Source organism: Oxyura jamaicensis, chromosome 7 (genome assembly GCF_011077185.1).
Source record: "Oxyura jamaicensis isolate SHBP4307 breed ruddy duck chromosome 7, BPBGC_Ojam_1.0, whole genome shotgun sequence".
NCBI classification, from domain to species: domain Eukaryota; kingdom Metazoa; phylum Chordata; class Aves; order Anseriformes; family Anatidae; genus Oxyura; species Oxyura jamaicensis.
The window spans coordinates 6,220,134-6,237,438 of record NC_048899.1 but is presented as its reverse complement, the minus strand read 5'-3'; the positions used below and the strand labels follow the sequence as shown (position 1 = coordinate 6,237,438).

The following is a 17,305-nucleotide window of genomic DNA, read 5'->3' as shown; positions in this document are numbered from 1 at the left end:
TTTCAATTAAGGGAAATACATGAGATACATTATCTGTAACAATCTCTTTTAATGATAACAACGGATATGGAAATTAGTCCAGAGCATAAAATTAAAGATATTTGAATAATTATAGTGTAATCAAGTCAAAATTACTGATGCCTTTATTTGAGGCTAGATTATGTGGAAAACAGCGCAAGAAAATACGTGCTTTGAAATCTGAAAGGCACCAGTATTTGACAGCACATTTGCATGTATTGCACCAAATAATAATTTTGCTTTGTGTCTGTCAAATAATTAAAACATAAATAACAGTCACTAGGCTACTTTTCAGATGCTTGGGAGTGTTGACAAACTCCCTTGTAGTTCAGTTTGCTGGCACATCTCGGGTGTTTTGATATGGTGGATTTGCAGAATAAAGGTGAATTTAAAAATGCTCAGCAAGGTGGCTCAGAAATGTCTGCATTATAAATACCTGTATTGGATTTTCCTGACAGAAATTGAAACTTCTCCAATTCCTTCTCCCCTTCCTTACCTAATGCTACACATACTTTTTATTTAAGTCAAGTGAAGAAAAAGGCCAGGGAGCCCAAGGGAGGCTAGAGATAAAAGTTCTAGGGATAAATATATAATTTTTATTGTAAATGAATATTTATATATATACATTACCCTCTCTGGGGGGGGGGAAATCCCAACACTTATTTTCAAATTCTTTACCTTTAATAGCAAATGCTGACTCACCAAGGCAGAAGAAATGGAAGGAACAGTTAAAAGCTCTGCAGACTACCAGCTGGTGAGTCTCAGACACTGTCTGTGTCAAAGGAAAACTGGAAATGGAGCTGTGAACTGTGTAAAAAGGGTGATGAGAAAAATATTTGTGTTGTTTGACTCCATTGTAGTAGGTGAAAAAGACTAAATTTATACTTTAACTTTATTTGAGGATTTTGATTTCCAAATGTATCGTGAAAAGTTGAAGGCAAAACCTTTATAAGAATTCTGTATCCCTAAGCCAGCTGGTAGATAGTCATGAGCTTTATGTGAGTGGAAAGAAAAACATTATAGTTCAGTTACTTGTTAGGGTTTAAAATAAGAGCAGCACTAAGAAATCTTTTGCAAAGTTGGTGCTAAAATCAGTGAGCACTGATTTTCATGCAACTGGCCAAGTATAGATGGGTAATTCAGGATTTTCCAGTTTATATCTATTTTAGATAGGAAATAGGTGGAAATAGGCTGAAACATCTAAGAGAGAATTCCCTCACGCCAATGAAGTACCGTTGGGAATAACAATGTAGTTATTCTGACATCAGGCTCACAAATCCGATAAAAATCAGAACTGCAAAAGGTAGGAATAAACATGGACGGCAGTGGTCAAGAGACATTTTACTGCCTTGTTGTGATAAGCTCGTGCTGCATTTCAAAACAGTGTTTTGAAACAAAATCTGAACTGGAATACCTAGTGAAAACACGACTGCTGTTTTTCATCTTCATATAATAAGGAAAGGTAGAGAATGGAGAAGATTTGGGGCTTCAATTCTTGATGCTGGCTCTGGTCCAGAAAGCATAAGAATTTATCTGGGGATGGCCAGGCAGAAATTATGGGCAGTCTTGGTTAGTAATGGGGATAAATATTTTCACTGCCAGTTAAGCGTTACTGCAGTTGAGCAATTCTACTATAGTGCTGCCTAATGAAAGTTTCACGAGTTGTGTAGTGATCTCTGTGTGTAGTCTTGTGCTGCATGGAGAGTTCCACCATCATAACGCTTCATAACCTGTAACGTAGGCTCCTCACCTGCAAAATCCCCAGAGTATTGAATCAAAAATGAGCAGGAAATATTCTGTGTTAATAAACTGTATGACCTATTTTATAGCAAGCAGAACAGTTTTCAAGTTTTGGGAAATGGATAAGAAACTTAATAAAGCCAAGTGGTTCTTCAGTCTGGCTGAGGCAGCTAATGTTGCAGATGTATTACGGAGCTGAAGTTGATCCAAATGAGGCCTTTGGCATGTGCAGCTAATGGGAGGGGGGCAGTAAGCAGCACTTCCAAGTTCAAGAGCTTAAGAACTTGAAGTTCTTATGATATTGTATATATTTAAATCTTCCAGCTAATTTTGGGAATTACTTGTTTAAAACTTTGTTTGTTGCTAGTTAAATTAATTCACTAATGAACTCGGCAGAGAATCTGCTGTGAATTGGACTATGGGGTCTTAAATCATGGTGTTTTAGACCATCTGAACTAGTAGATGTTTACTAATGCTTGCAATATTGCCTTTAATTTGATGAACAAGAGAAAAATGAGAAAAGATTGGGTATTTCTATATAGCGTTTAGTCTCTTAAAAGAGAAGAGTTTGGAGTCTCTATGCAGATCAGGCATATCAGGTATGACCATATAATAGAACCGATTATTTTCCTGAGACCCTAGGGGATGACTGTAGTGAGTTACAGAAGATCAGAGTGGGATTTGTGCAAGGCATGGGATGTTGAACCAAACCTGGCTTTCAGTTAGGGTTATAATCAGGGTTCCTTGAGTTGTAAACCTGTTCCCTGCGTGCTGGGACCATGCTATTGCCCCCCTCTCCCGGCCCTGAAGTGCAGCCAGCCCAGTGTTAAACCAAAAACACACTTTTTGAAGTCAAGTGTAAAATTTAATGCAATCGGATGTGAGGAAACAGACTCATACAACTAAATTATAAACAGAAGACAGTACAAGCAAACATATCTGCATTTCTGTTGATATTCAGGCCAAGCTTAGTGCATCTTCAGGTGTCAGTTCTACCACCTTTGTGGTATCATGGTAGGCTTGAAATGACCAGGAGAAAAGGGCTAATTACCTAACCTACTGAAATAAATTCAAGTCCATTTTATAACCTCTCATTACTTGTGTTTCTCTGTCACTCCTGCTATTATTTAATTTGAGCTGTTGACAATTACTTGTGAAGAAGTTGGGCTTCTGGTGCTTCAAAAGGTTTTTCCTTCTAAGAAGGGAGGAACGTGTTTCCAGGGGGAAGAGTCAAGGAAGAAAGGAACCTCAGCTCTGCTGTGGGTTTTCCTTGACTACTACTAATCCAAGGCTATTTAGTTGTCACTAAAATCTTGTTTTTCTTCTGAATGGAAGTTGTTGTTAAGTATTTAAATTGCATCCTCTAATACCTGCATGTGGTTAGAGATAGTGAAAATCATTTTGAAGTTCTTTTGTTCTTGAAGAATTCAAATGATTTTTTTTTTTTTTTAAAGAAAAACAAACTGGATTTGCTTGGAAAAGGGAAGGGTTGGAAAAGGAAGATAGCCTGTTTCAAAGAAAATTCGTTATTGCTTTGCTGGAGTCTAACTTCTGGTGGAGAGAAATATTGCTCTAAAGTCATGATTCAATATGTGTTCTTTTTTGGGGGGTGAGGGGGTTCTTCTTTAAACCCCATTATTCATTTGAAATACAATGACTGGTTTTATGAAATGTTACAGTTAAGTACTGGGTTATCCTGAGAGCCTTGTCTCACCGTCAGAGGTAGAGCTCCATGAAGAACAGTGTTTAACCATCCCATGTATAGTGCTTTGCCAAATAGTCCTTGAGACCTCCTTCTAGCTCATCCTATAGCAACCACTGGTGAGCACTTATGAAGTGAACTAATTCAGAATTTACCATTTCCTATTAAATGTGTTTTCCTTACTTTTAGTGGATTATACAAATGAGATGACATTATTCCTTCCCAGGAAGAAAACAAAACAGAAAAATAATGAAACAGACTAAAGAACTTGATTCTCAAAATGCGCATGTGATTGCCGGAGTTAGAAATATAATTGACAGATCAATTATACTTTCATTTCCTTGAGCCATTCTTCCATGCCATTGCAAACCTAGAGCTGGCAGGTCAGAGAAAATAACTGTCAGCCTGTGTGCTGCAGTTGGGTGACTGGCAAAGCCCTCCACCAAGAAGTCACTTTGTAGGAGGTTTTCTTCTCCACTGCATTTGACAATAATGTGAATGAGAGCTTTGACTCTTGGCTTATGATGGCGAGCTACTTATTTTTTCAGGCAGTCTCTTGTCAACTAAGGATCTACAAAATAAGCTCAACAAATAGCGCATAAAAATATTTATCTAAGATAGCCTTCTTCTTCCAGTGTGTCAAACATGAGACGTTCTTTAAGCAATGCCTAAGTAATAAATGCATCTTTTAAGCTTAAAGCTAGGCCGCTTTTATTCACTTAAAGTCAACTTTTATTGCTACAAAATTCCTGTTTTGCATTAACATCTAGGAACTAATCAAGGCTCAGGTTCAGATCTTGCAAGCTCATTTTACATACGTTTTCATATACACACATGTGCTGACTCAAGGCAGTGGGTTGTGCACACCCAAATGAATCTGGGTCAGACTATTAAATGAAATCAAATTCTACTCTCCAGTGGAACCGAACATGCATCTGGAAACATCTGATGGACTTAAAAGCCTGTTGTGCTATATATTCCTGTTTATAACAGAAATTGTGGAGTTCTTCCCTTTGTGGGAATTTTTCTTTCTCCCTTACAGACAGAGAGGAAGGCTGGTCTTCCTCTTCTGAAGACCAGAGCCTGAAGGCTGAAGACCAGCCTCTCTTTCAATGCACAGCAGGCTAGTTTTGGTATAGCTGGCTTCTAGGCAAGGAAGTGGGCTTCCTGCAAAAGGTACTGAGGTGGACCAATGCCATTATAAGAAAATTACAGATCAGTTGTACACTGAAATGATTGGAAATAGAACAAACTTTCTCTTAACATTTGGATGACTGCAGTGGATGCTACATTTACAACAAAAAAGGTACTGGCATGCAGCAAAGCAAGAACATGTTCCTATTTAAACTGAACCAAATCCTACTGAGCTGTACACAACATCAGTGAAGTGCAGATGTTTGTTTTGCTCATCAAAAATGTCTGTCTTCTAAGTTTAGAAACAAAATTCACTCTCATTCCTTTTTGTCCCTCATCATAGATGCTACTTATAGAAAATATAGTTATTCAGTGTAAAAAATAAATGAAGCAGCAACTAGAAACCCTTTTTACTTTCTCATTTATTCACATATCCATGTTATCTTGCTGTATCGTTACATTTAGTTTCTGGCTATATTTAAATATATTTAAAATATACAAATTATATTTATGATGTAGTTGTTCTGCAACTCAAAAAAGACTTCAGGATTGTATTTTTCCTCACTAAACCTAAATATCTAAATAACAGATGAAACACTGTAGTTACTTCCTGAAACCATGAAAGGTTTCTTGATGATCAACCGACCATAGCTGCCATGTAGGAAAAGCCAGATTCAAAATTCATTCATGCAAAGGGTTTCAATTTACATCCTGCACACAAATTTGATGCGTTTCACTAACGTTTGTCATGCTTTGTGTCCCCTTTGCATAATATCCGTGTATATAACAGTTCCTAAGTTTTGAGGATACCTTTTTCAAATTTCCATCTATTACAACAGGTCCCTTGTCATATGATGTTGCTTCAGTTGTACCCACGAAAAAAACAAATGTAGTAGTGCAATAAATTAGTTACATTCAGACTGAAAGGAAAGCATCTTAAGCAGAAAGGAGCAAGCTAGCAAGAAGTGAACATACAAACAGACTACACTGTCCTTCCGTATCTGTGTCCTGCTGCAGCTGGACCCTTCTTGAGCTTCTCCCTCGTGCATGGAACCCATTTCTTCTTTCTCACCTTGCCAGGCTCTAGCACTTCCCCAATTCAGGATAGCGAGGCTGTTAGGTCAGGTAAGATTCCCAGAAAGGGGTTCTAGAGGTTGGAGTTAATGCTTTCTTTTCTTTCAACCCCCTTCTGCAGTGGATGTCAGGGCTGAGGGGGCCTGTGGTGGGAATACAGATGTCTCCTGGGAAGCTGTTGGTTGAGCTATTTTCTGTTGGATTGTCAAAACATTTTATTTTTTTAAATTATTTTTTAGCCTGATCATTGCTTTTCTTCACCTGAAAGAGTAGCAGGGTGCAAGGAAGGCATTTATCATATACCTAAGTCTCTAAAAAGACAGATTTTACTTAAATATAGGCCCATAATGAAGTGTGTGGTTTCTAAATACAGATGAAATATCTTATACATTAGGGGCTTGTGGTATCAAAAGGCCAGCTAGCTTCCTATAGAGTGTATTTTAAATCTTGGTGTGCCTGCTGGGTATTACATTCCCCAGAGTCTCTGTAAGAACAGCAGGAGAATTTTATTATGAAATAAGATCTAGGTGGCTCATTACCTTTGTAGTGCATCATTCCCCATAGGATCATCTAATTGTTTCCTGAATGATGCCAGTAGTTTTGCTCCAACACCCTTGCCTGGGAAGAGGCTCTCTCTCAGGATTGATGATTAACTGCATGAAAGGATTAGCTTTTTTTTTTTTTTTTTTTTTTTTTTTTTTAAATTACTTATGTTGATTTTTTTAAAAAAGTATCATATTTCTGACTATAGTTATTTAAGTGACATGGTAGTGCACTTAATTCCCATTACCTTCATCCATTTTTACATATAGGCTTTCTGTAAATGCTTGTACTTGGAAGGTGACTCTCTTAAAAACAGTGTAATTCCACTGTCTGGGGTGCTATTGTGCTGAACCATGACGAGTAACTTTTCTGGAGTTTGTGGAACTATACTGGCATAGCACCTGACCAGACTTACTTGATAACAGATCATGAACAGGATGTTAAATGGAATAGCATGTCAGATTGAGGATGGAAAAAAAGCAGAAATATTTGCTCCTCCCAAGACAGGAGGAGGAGATGCCTACAACTCACATGGTAAGAAGATGACTGGGCAGCATTGATGCAGTTTCCATGACAATATTTCCTTACAGCTTCAAAAGGATGGAAGCAAAAGGAAAATTAAGTGGAGGTGAGCAGGGATTTTTCTAATTATTTGGAGAATACTGGATTGAATGATACTTTCCCAATTCGTGAGGCCAATGTGTGCTGCTTGGGTTCTGCTGAAAGAGCAGGTTAGATGTTGCTCTGTGGTATACATCCATGTCAGGGACCATACAAGGCTGTGAAGACAAACTCTGGTTAACCATTTCTCACATAAAACCTAAGGAGGTCCTTGTTGTTGCAGCCATGTCCTTGTATCAGCCACAGAGATGATGACTATGGTATAGTTAATATATTGTTTGCGTGTTGCTGATGATCTTCCTATACTCATTTATTCTATAGATTGATTCATCTTTTAAGGTTCTTTTTTCTAGTACATAGCCTAAATCAGTTCCAGTCCAGGGCAAATTTGTCCCAGTATTTCTGTCTAAAACCTTACAGTATAACTTTGTGAAAACAAAGGATTCTGATGTGACATAATGCTGGCAAAATAAGTCACTTGGATTGGAAGATTTTTCTCACTAGAATCCTGAGATGAGGAATGTAATGATATATTTATACTCTGTCCATGACAGATTGAATAGGATGGCAATGGTGGAAGGCTATCTCTAGGGGCAGTCCAAGGAGTAAGCTGTGTAAAATTGCTTGTAATCAGATCATTTCTATCAGTGGGTACCCAGAGAAACTCACAGGATGCCTAAGTCACACAGACTCAGAGATGTCTGTAGCCCATCTTAATACAAGTGGGATCTTATATTAACAGCATGTAAGTGGTTAGAGAGAAAGAGCTTGTCTAGGACATATAAAAATATTTTGCTATATTGAAGGCTCTGTGTCCTACTCCGGCTAGATGAACCTGTAGTAGAGGCAACTTCTGCCTGTAAACCACCACACACTTACATGATAAAATGTTGAGGTGTTTTCAAGTGCTTTCTGGGGCAACTCTGGAGTTCATGGTGTGAGGGCAGATGAGATGGCAGTGGGTGTTAAGGTTGGAAGGTTGCAGAGCGTTGCCTCCAAGTCCTCGTGACACTGACTGTGGTGAGAAGAGCTTCCAGCTCTTAGTTAATTGTATAGGAGTGGTTTTGAGCTTGCAGTCTGTCAAGTGAGTCTGCCTTGAGAGGGATGGCTTGGAAAAACTTTATCCTCTACCCCCATTAATATCCCTCTACCCTGTATTGCTCACTGGGACAGAATTTTGACCATGAGCCTTCAAAGGTAGTTGTCTCGTGTCCAAGAAATCTCTAGTGGTAAACTACGAAAACAGTAGGAGATGTGACTTTTAGACAGATAGCTCTCTCCTGTCCCTGTCAATTTTTTTTTTTTTTTTTTTTTTTTTTTTTTTTTTTTTTTTTTTTTTTAAGTCAAAGCTTGATGTATGGCTTATGAGCAATGACTAGGAACAGGAAAGTGTAACTCTATAGTAGTACATTCTGCTATTTCTGTGAGTGATTGGATATATTTCAGACAGTTTAAATTCACTTTAAAATAACACCACTGAGTTGTTTTCAGCCTTTACCTGTCAGCTCCCTGATTTCCTTCTTGCTTTATCTTTGTCTATGGGTTGTAGAGGTACAGTTGGAGAAAGACAGCAGAGATAGGCTTTTAGGATCCTGTTACCTGTGAGAAGAGAAGAAAAGCCTCAACCTCGTAAGCGCTGATGTATTTGCTTGATTGCATACACTCCAGTTCTTCCATTGACTTCACTGGGAGCACTCATCTATTTTGAGTTGAGCATATGCTTAATTTTAATTACCTTACTAAATCAGGGCCTGTGTGCATAAAATTAAGTATATGTGTAAGTGTCTGCATATTCAGGGCCCTAACGGAAACCAGAGTAAAATACAGAGTTGCATTTTACATTCATTAACTGAGGAAAAATCTCCTTGAAGTCAACAGGCATTTTGCCGAGTAAGGCCAAGAGGCATCTGGCCCATACAGCTTGCATCCCCAGCTGTGGCTCTCCACGTACAAGACTTAAAATACAGCGCTGATGCACCAGGCTGCAAGTGCAGGAAGAGGGGCCTGATCAGCGATTTGCCACGTTTGTGAGAAGAAGTTCTAAAACAAGGCTTCAGAATGGCATAAAATGCTCAGTTTAGTCAGAGGGATAGAAGAAAGCAATTTAATTCCTGCTTTACTATGTGCATCTAACTCAGATAGAGCCTGGTATTATTGCATTGTATGCTGTGGGTGTCTTGCTGAGGGACAGCACAACTGTGACAAAATACATATTAATATCATGTAAGCTTTAAAAAGAAAAAAACTAAACATATAAAACAACGTGGGACTGTATAAAATCACACTTAGCAAGCAGTTATAATCTAATTGATTGAATTATAACAGGCACTTAAGGAATGCTCATGGAGGGAAGAGTCCCAGATGTAATTTTTATGCATCTCTGCAGGTTTTCTTTAACAGGAAAAAAATATAAAGATACTAATATCAATTCTTTACACCTCATTCTTCTGCATGTACTGAAAGAGAGAGCTTTTATTTTCAGGAAAATGATGATACTGGGAGAAGATGACCAAGGACCGACCTTTGAACTAGGGCTGGATGCTGATTAAGTACTTAAGATTGTTTCATACAAAAAAGAGCCCAAATGGCTTAGGTTAGTAGTTGCCCCCTCCTTTTGCCTGGTGTTTAACCCATGCTACCAGGCTATAGGATCCTGCCCAAAGGAATAACAAGGTCTCTCTTTGATTTAGTGCTTACAGTTACCCGGAGATGCTGTAGAAGGTTCTGAAATATTCTGATTGCTGGTGTCAGTCCTAAGGAGGTGGTAGCATACTCTACCAGGTTAGCACTAGGAGCTGAATTCCTCAGATGGTTAAAGGAGGATGCTGTCTTACCACTTAGCTTCCTGTTATCTAGTTTGAGTGATCCTTTATTCAGCCTACTGGCTCTAGAGAATCGATCCTTACGTTTCAATTTCTCTCCAAGGAAAAGTCACTGCAAAAGAGAGCAACAGTTGGAGTCTCATGAGTTGTAGAAAGGCTGTTTACATCAGGAGTCTAGGAAAAAAAAATAGTTGAAATGATGAAAAAGTCAAAGACATTCGTTTAAATACACAATAGTTTATATAACATGTTATAGTGATGTGTTTTCTATACTATGGTCATAATAAGCATGCAAATTTAATCGCTAGTTTTCTTAAAAAGCAAAACAAACTTTTCAACAATGCAAAACAAGCTGTTGAAAAATCATCTCTAAGAAAACCAGAAGCAAATACTTATTAGATTCAGAGTAGGCTATGGCGGTTCAAAGACTTGTTTATAACTGATAATCTCATAATCAGTAACCGATTTAGTAAATTGAAATAATTTCATTTTTTGGTCCTGAGAAGTTTCTTGTAAGTTCTAAGAATGACTAATTATTTTCTTTTTTAAATCTGAATCTCTGGTAGTTCTTGTTTTTCTTCAGGTTTTCTGCTTCTAATACTGGATTAAAGTCATACAGTTAAGGCAGACCAGAGCAATAACTGAAGGTGTAATGCAGACCACTGCCATAATCTATATTTTCAAGCTTAAAAGCAGATTATAGTCTAGCTCTTGTGACTCTCAACCAAACTACTCTCTGTCCTCTGGTCTGAGAACTGCATTTCTCAGTTTGACTTGGTGGTAAATGTGGTCAGCTTTGCTTGGAGTGGAAAGCACAAAGCATTTCAGTGCTTTTCCCTCCTGTAGCCTGCACAAAGGAGATGTGTTTCAACCAGTAAAAGCTTTGAGCGCTGCAGAGGGGAAAGGAGCATCTCATATTGCTGATGTTTGTTATCACAACCTTTAGCAAAGATATTGAGAGGGAGAGGGGCAGAGCCTCAGCTGCACCAGCTGAGGTAGCAAAAGCACTGCTTGCAGCAGTGGACTTAGAAAATATCTGGGCATTAGGTGTAACCTGAAGGATTTAATGGGTGGTTGAAAGTCAGAGCTAATCAGACAACATGGACAATTTACTGAGAAATAAAGGGAAATATAAAGAAGGGAGAATAAAAAGTCCAAGGGAGATTGCAAAAGAAAACTCTTGTTCCATATTTGCACAGAATCAAAGTGAATTAGATGTAGAGCTTAGGGATATGGTTTAGTGGGGACTGTTAGTGTTAGGTCAGAGGTTGGACTTGATGATCTTGAGGTCTCTTCCAACCTAGAAAATTCTGTGATTCTGTGAAAATAGATAAACACCAGGTTTGAAAGGAAAAGAAAGGGTAGGCTATGCAAGTAGAGAAGAGATGGAGGAGCAAGAAATAAAGCAAGAGATTTTAAAAGGTAAAATGCAATCTAGGGGAAAGAGATTATTGCTGGGAGTTAAGTAAACCAGGAGATGGAGTCACAGAGGAGAGGCAGTAGGAAAAACCAAGACTACCACAGCACTAGTAAGAAGCATATTATGTAGGATTAAATAAGTAACTCAAAGTATTGACTTAGTCTTGTCCTTATATGTATTCTTTGTAATGATATTTCCCTTTCTGCCTGTTTTAAATGTTAGTGGTTGGCACCAGTAAAAGGCCTGAACTTGCAGTCCTGGCTCCTTCACTTCTCATGTGGTTATTTAATGCACAATTTATGGTATAGTTATTACTAAAAATAATTGCAAAATTGAACAAAGAACAAGTAGTGGTTTATGGTAAACACAGTGAAAATGAAGAAGAGCACAGATTCAGGAAACAAAATGAGGTTACAAAGCAAGTTGTTTCTGTGCTTAGGCAATTGGGGGTTGTTTTATATGAAGGTCTTTCTATAGAGTCCTATTTTTTTTTTTTTTTTTTTTTTTCAAAAAATAGGAATAACTAGTTCATAACTAGCTTTCTCTTTAGACAGTTCTGTAACTTTCCCTAGAGACAAGGATACTCCTAGAACACTTTGAATTATAACAAGTGGTGAATTAGATGAAATTTATCTTAAATACTCTTTTCTGCAGGTTAGAAAATGTATACCTCATTTTTGGTGTGTCACACAGAATGAGATTTGACCTGTTAATGACTTTATTTAACTCAGTTGAATAACTTCTACTCAGAGTTTATTTACTTTTTCATTGTCTTGCTTAATTTGTTTTGTGAATCTTCCTCTTTTTTTTGTTTGAAAGTCACAGTTTTTAATTTCAGTTTTTCAAATGCCTCAGCAGTAACTTCTGTTATCCTTGACATTTCTGTGTCACCATAATGTGAACTGCTGCAGTGGGAAACATAATCCTCTAATCTGGCTAGCTCAGACGCATTGTTCGTATAGAGACATTTTCCAATTCAGTGTATTTATTAACAGCTCTGAGCACTCTGTTCGCTTTGGCATCTGCACTGGGAACAGCCTTCTGAATGGAAATTGTCGTCCAACAGTGGGTTTGTGCCTATGACTTATTACGTTAACTAGAATAACAGTGCTGGTTCATATGATTGTAGGACCCAGATCTCTGCCTTTAGCTTCAAAAAGCTGTAAAATGTGCATATACACACATGCACACATATGCACTTGTGTGTGTATATATATATATATATGTACTCAGATTGCCAGTTAATAAATTTCTATTGAGAAAGCACATCTGAATATTCACCTAAAACATTTTGAGTAATCCTGAAAATCACGTGGTATCTAGTCAAGAAAGCAAACTATTTTAGCCATTTTAGGTTTTCAGATGAGTGTTTAGTTTTTTGTGGATATCTTGTTCCATGCTATTTATTCAGAACCTCAGTTTTAGAAAATTGAACACTTCTGAGCAGTCTTAGTATTTAATTACCTTAATTTTCATCTATTACAGCTAAAGCTTATGCAGAGTTGCTGTCTCTGGGTATCCTAAGCATGAGCCTGACGTGATGACTGCATTCAGTTCTAGCATATGCAGACATTTGGCCTGTGAGATTTGTTACTGCTTTTGTGAGACTTGTGAGTCCATGTTGTGCTTTCTCTGTCACTTCGGTGATGTTGTACACAGCTGCCTGCAGGAGGCCCTTTTAGGAATCATGCCCATTAATGAAGAGTTTGCTAGCAGCCACTGGTGAAATCAGGAAAGTGGTGTGGATGATTTTGCAGTATAACCCATCTGCCATTTAGGTTTTCATTTGAGTGCAAACAAAGGATGTGCAGCAGAGTGAATATATAATATATAGAAATACTCTTATAGATTTAAATAATATCTGCAAATATAGTTACTTTTAGTAAAGTCAAGGCAAGCTGCTGCTTAAATATGTACAAAATCCCAGGGTGGGGTGGAAGATCATTAATGATATGATTTAATTTAGAAGGTCACACAGTTGAACTAGAGGTTAATGACAAATACCATCATGATCTTTAGACAGGAGATGGAATCATCAATATAGGGAATTACAGTACTGTATTTCTATGAAATTAAGATTTGTCTTAATATGGATATCATATGCTAGAAGCACAACATTTGTTCCTGTAGGTGCAAAACTTTCTTTGCTCTCTCCTTCCCCTTGAAAAAGCCAAAGGGGGGAAAAAAATAAATGTACACATAGTTTCTCAGAATGAAACGAAGAATGAAAACATTGCTCAAGCTGCAAAACAAGAAGGAAGGCCCTTGGAGCTAATGATGTTTTCTATTACCAAATGCTCTGAGATGTAAAAAATAAAAACAAGAGCAAATATTATTTGTATTTATCTATATGTGCTATATTAAACACATGCTCAAAGGTTTAATGTTTTTTGGATAAATGCTCATTAATAGCTGTGATTCATTGTAAAAAAAAAAAAAAGGAAAGAAAAAAAGCTGTTTGAGAAAAAGATTAGTTTATAGCATGCAGTTTTTGAAGATTGGGAAATGAATTTTCTGAAAAGTGGGCATATTTATTAGGACGTCATAACACCAAGCTTTTGGAGATACAAATAGTGCTAGTTGGTTTCATTCTTTATTGACACTGGCATTTTGAATTTGGCCACTTAAGATTTGGCAGCGTCTGGAAAACTGTTTTCAGCTCAAGTTGATGGCACTGTCACTTAGTGATGCTTTCATTGTAAAGAGAAAATTATTTCAACCCTACTGAGGGTTGCACTGAAATCACAGAGAAGATACCTGGTCATGTTGCAGCAGAACTGCAAAAGCTGCAAAAAGGTATGTTTTAACCATGTTGGAAATAAAAGGAGTCTTCACTAGCAGTGTTTCCATTATACTGTTATTGGGTGCTCTTGTTCCCCAGTAACTTAAACATCCATCTTATATCCATATGTATTGCCTACAAATTATTCCTTGTTACTACCTGACTTTTTGAATCTTCCTTCTTCACGTCAGAATTTCCTCCTAATTCTTCCCTGTTCACGTGCTTTTGTTTCTTTCTGTACCTTTGTGCTAGCAATTCCTTCCATATGCTAATTAGTGGAAATGCCAACCTTGCACTTGTGTATTTAACATCTCCATCAGCTTCCTCACTTAAATTTATTGGCAAGCTGTAAATCGATGTTGCTAATAAAAACCGTTTGAAAAAGTCCTTTGATGTCTACAAGAACTAGAAATATGTGACTACATCTGTCTACGCATTCTATTTACTAACGAGGGCAATTTTGTACAAAATGACAACCCCAAAATTACTGAATATATTTAGAAAAATCTGTTGTATATCATTCAGATATTTCCTTTTGCAGCAAATAAACCCTTAAAATAGCTGCAGTGTGAAATTCACTGAGCCTGACTTCTCTCACCTGCCTATTGTATTTATCATTTCTCTTCTCACTGACCCTTTCGAGGGAGTCACTGAGCCCAGTACAATAGTTTGCTGCAAATAGCTTTTATTCAAATGAAGGATTGCTCACAAGAATTATGAGTTCATATAGTGATCAGCTCACTATACAGGATCAGATCTAATAAAAGTTCACCTGATACAATTTCTTATGTAAACGAGTTTTCCACACCATTGATCTTTCTGATTTCTCTGTTGCCAATGCTTCCCACCAAACTCCACAGAAATTCATTATTCTTCCATTTCTTTACTTTAAATGAAATGTTTGCCGAACTTAATTGATATTGCAATGTCTCTTCTTGCAGGGCAAAAAGAATTGTGCAAGAGTAATTCAGTCTATTGAGTTACTCACAGCCATTGTGTTTGACTGTGCTCTACTGACACTGTACTTTTCTGAAAATATTGGAAATCATTTTCACTGATGGAACCGATGGGAAACAATGAGTCAATCACATGAGACAGTGGATTCAGAAAGCTCAGTGCAAATTACTGTAGAAAGTTCTAAGTGCCTTAGTCCATACAGTGTCAGTGCTTGCTTTTTTTTTTTCCTTCCTCAAGGTTACTTGAAAGCAAATATTTGGAGGCTGCCACACATTCTTGATTATTGAGAGCCAGTGAAGAAAGTAAACAAGTATCTGCAGTAAGAGAAAAACATTGGGAAAGACTAGAAGTGAAGAGAGGTGCAGCCAGTTCTGTGGACTTCAGGTATGGTGGTGCAGGTTTTTGTCTGTTCCTGTAAGATAGGAACTTGCGGTCTCTTTCTTATAGACCCTGATGAGCCACGTAGGTAGGAGGGTGAACCACAGAGCATTGCAAGTTTCTTTCTTTTCCACCCTGCCAATCCACGAGAGCAAATGTGTCATGTCAGTCAGCAACAGTTCCTGTAATATGTTTAAAATACAAATGCGTAAGTGGCTAGTCAGACTATCTTATGGATAATTATTTATTTTTGGCTAATGCTAATGTACACTGCTAGATTTGGTCCCATCAGTCTCATGCTGAGCTCTGCTTCTGATGGTGGTCATGTCTTAAGGCCATGCACATATTTCCTCTTCTGTGTGAGTGAATACCTCTCATTTGTTTTGGCAAGAGTTTGCTGGCGTGGTCTAAGTCCAGGAGCTACTTGCTTTCTTCTGGTCTTCAAGAGCTCCATTCATTCAGGCAAATAAATAAATAAATAAATAAATTTTCAAGCATTATTTTCTCTTGCATTAATTTAGCATTAATTGCTTTAAAAATATAGTAGCTGTTAATTTTGAATGTTAGTTGATTGTACCTTGTTCTTGATTTTACTACTTATCTTCGTGAAGTTAATGGAGTGCATTCCTCCTGTCTTGGTTTGACAGCTTATGAAGAGTGAGCATTAAATGTAAACTGGTTTTAGAGTGACATTACTTGATAACAGAAGGGTTTTTATTTTGGTGAAGAGACTATATCTAAGGAAACATATTAAGGAGGAAGTTTAGACGTGAGAGAAATATACTTGTGTTCATTTTCCCCATTGTCTAGCACAGCATTTTTGTGGTCATGATTACTGTACTACATTCATATGAAAGGTATTTCACGGTGTGAAATTTGTATTTCCTTCTGATTACCATTTCTCTTTTCTTTGTAGCCTTGATAATTTTAAAAAAACAATAACAACAAAAAACTGATGACAATCAAAGCATAGAATACGTGAAAAGCTTAAAGTACACTGCTTTTCTGCCAATTGCCCAACAAATGAGATCCTGTACTCTTGAGTCTATATTTTTCAGACAAAGGCTGTGAGAACAGCAAGTGGCACGATGTGAGTCTATTCTTGTGTCAATTACTGTAGTGAAAATGGAAAACAGTGCTACTGCAGCCTGTGAGTACCCTTGAAATGGTCAAGAACTGCAGACGTATTAGCCATTCTGCTCAGCACAGCTGGTTTAAGTACGCACACCATCTCCGGAAAACTGCTCTGCGGAGCTTAGTAATTTTCTTCCCACTGTGAGGGGATGTTATACAGGGTTGTTTATTATAAACTTTAATGGAATTGAAAGCCATAGTATATAGACACCTTGTATCAGAGATGGCCTTATGATGAAAGTGCACAGCATGCCTTGCTCTCGAGATACCTGAGTATAGACTCCAATGTTCAGGCAAGAATGTAACAAGGCTGAACCGCAAGAAATAGCACAGCTCTCCATCAATATATATAAATAAAACTAAAATTATCTATAAAATACATAAAAAGCAGACAATTTAAGACACTGACTCCACATCTACTGCCATTCCTTTATGGTGGCAGGTTGCATACAAATAACTGAGACTAACTTGCCATTAAACAATTTTTCATAGCTCATCTTTAGAAATGACACCAGTATCAGCTCAGATGTGAAGCACAGTCTGCAAGCCTGTAATCTTATTGTGTTGCATAGCCATGTAACTGTGGTTGGAGCTCCTTTTTCTTGTCCTCTTGCTTAACAAAGACTGCAAGTGCAACATGAAAAGCTTATCAAGCTTGTAAGTAATCCTGTTGATATATGCAATCCAGGCTTTATTTTTGTACAGAGTATGTTGTTTATGAAACTCTTCTTGGCCTGTCAGAAGTAAATGCTTTCTTGGTGATTTTCTTGATATAGATGTTGGAAATCAAGTCATAGTGACATAGTCACTAGGCAGCTGAATGAACGCTTGTGCTACTAGTGCCTAGAACTTGAATTTACTGAGGGAATATTTTCCCAAATATCACCAACAAAGCAATCCTGACAGCATTTGTCTGCCCCCCTGCTTTTTATTAATCCAGATTCTGTTCTCAAAAATCTTCCAGCACAGACTCAAGCCCC

At 37.5% G+C, this 17,305-nt stretch overlaps 1 long non-coding RNA gene across 1 annotated transcript in view; it reads left to right on the top strand.

Annotated features, from left to right (window-relative positions):
* Positions 1-703: 703 nt before the first annotated feature.
* The window catches only part of LOC118170152, a 36,991-nt gene continuing 20,389 nt past the window's right edge, over positions 704-17,305 (top strand). Inside the window, exons 1-2 of the long non-coding RNA XR_004752538.1 lie at positions 704-772; positions 15,051-15,197. This is a non-coding gene — a long non-coding RNA (uncharacterized LOC118170152). The remainder of the gene's footprint in view (positions 773-15,050; positions 15,198-17,305) is intronic.